The sequence below is a fragment of the Trichechus manatus genome, unplaced genomic scaffold (genome assembly GCF_000243295.1).
Source record: "Trichechus manatus latirostris isolate Lorelei unplaced genomic scaffold, TriManLat1.0 scaffold00250, whole genome shotgun sequence".
Lineage (NCBI taxonomy): Eukaryota > Metazoa > Chordata > Mammalia > Sirenia > Trichechidae > Trichechus > Trichechus manatus.
The window spans coordinates 2249065-2250279 of NW_004444186.1; the positions used below are offsets into that span (position 1 = coordinate 2249065).

Consider the following 1215-nt stretch of genomic DNA (forward strand, 5'->3'; position numbering starts at 1 on the left):
ACAAACAGGGAGGAAGCTACAGCCAACTCTTCTCTCAGGGGATGGAATTCCCCACCCACTTGCAGACTGACTAGATTATCAGTCACTACCGGTCCTTGGACAGAGCTGCCAAAAATCTAATCCCCCAGCCCTGGATTAGAGCCATCCATAACTCTTACAGCCAGGGCAAGCAACAGTCTACAAGGAGTCTCCCTTCTCCTAGACTTTCCCTCCTCCCTCCTGGTCCTCCCCAAAATTCACTCTCCCTCTTCCCATCCCTCACTTACTGTCACCATCCAGATTTGCACTTCTCTCTGAGGCTTAATCACAGTCTCTTCCATCACAGTTGAAATGTTCTGAGGAAGGGGTGAGTGTTTTTCTAGACTGAAGATAGTCCCTCTCCCCTGCCCGTCTTGGGCTATGGGGAATGGTAGCACCTACTGTATAGCTTCTGATAAAAATCTCTCAGCCAGGGCCAGTTATTTCCTCTCTAGTAAGTTCTGACTTCCTGGACAGAGGATGGAAGAAGGAAGGAAGCAGACACTCTCTTTCCCTGCTGCAGACGCCACGCCTCCTGCTTTCTTTCTCTCGATGTGTTCATTCTGCCTGTAGAGGTAGAGTTCCTCTTATCCTTCCCTCTGCTTTTATGTTTCCAGTTTTCATTTAATTCAGAAACATTTATTAACCTATGTCTTAGGCAGTCTGATAGGGTATTCAGGATTCACAAGCAAGGGGACAAGAGAAGAATACATATTGTTGTTTTTTAAAAAGGGGAATTAATAAGTAACTATCTACTCACCACCTATTACAAGCCAGGCACTATGCAAGTCTCTGTGGAACCAGCCACAGACTAGATGTGGAGCACACTCTCATCAGTCAGAAGTTGCTGTGGTAACGGCTCAAAGGAGGGATGAGTTACCACATCCCTATCTCTTTGCCCAGCTCAGCTTGACAGGCTCAGATGCAGGACACACTGGACCCCTGAGCACTGGCCAGGACACTTTCACCCTCCACCCTATTGAAGGAGGATTTGCTTGGTGGCTTTCTATGTAAACCTACACAATTTATCTATTTATTCCATTCCTTTCTAGAATTTCTGAGGAAAAAAACTTAAAACACCCATGTGGGTGTGCACATATGCATTAAATCATAAATAACTTCATTTCCAGCCTCTCTTTGGAAAAATTTAAAATTCAGGTGTGCGTGACAGCAAAAGCATTTAAACCTCCTTCTTCT

General features: G+C 45.3%; 1 protein-coding gene across 3 annotated transcripts in view; it reads right to left on the bottom strand.

Moving 5' to 3' along the window:
- Nucleotides 1-484, bottom strand: part of CUNH1orf54 (chromosome unknown C1orf54 homolog) — an 8363-nt gene extending 7879 nt beyond the window's left edge. For 2 of the 3 annotated variants that reach the window (XM_023724616.1, XM_004389624.3), the window contains exon 1: nt 267-482. The gene's annotated coding sequence lies outside the window, so the exon portion shown is untranslated. Of the gene's footprint in view, nt 1-266 lie in introns of all 3 variants that reach the window. The other variant, XM_023724615.1, reaches the window with a different exon arrangement.
- Between the last annotated feature and the right edge of the window lie 731 nt (nt 485-1215).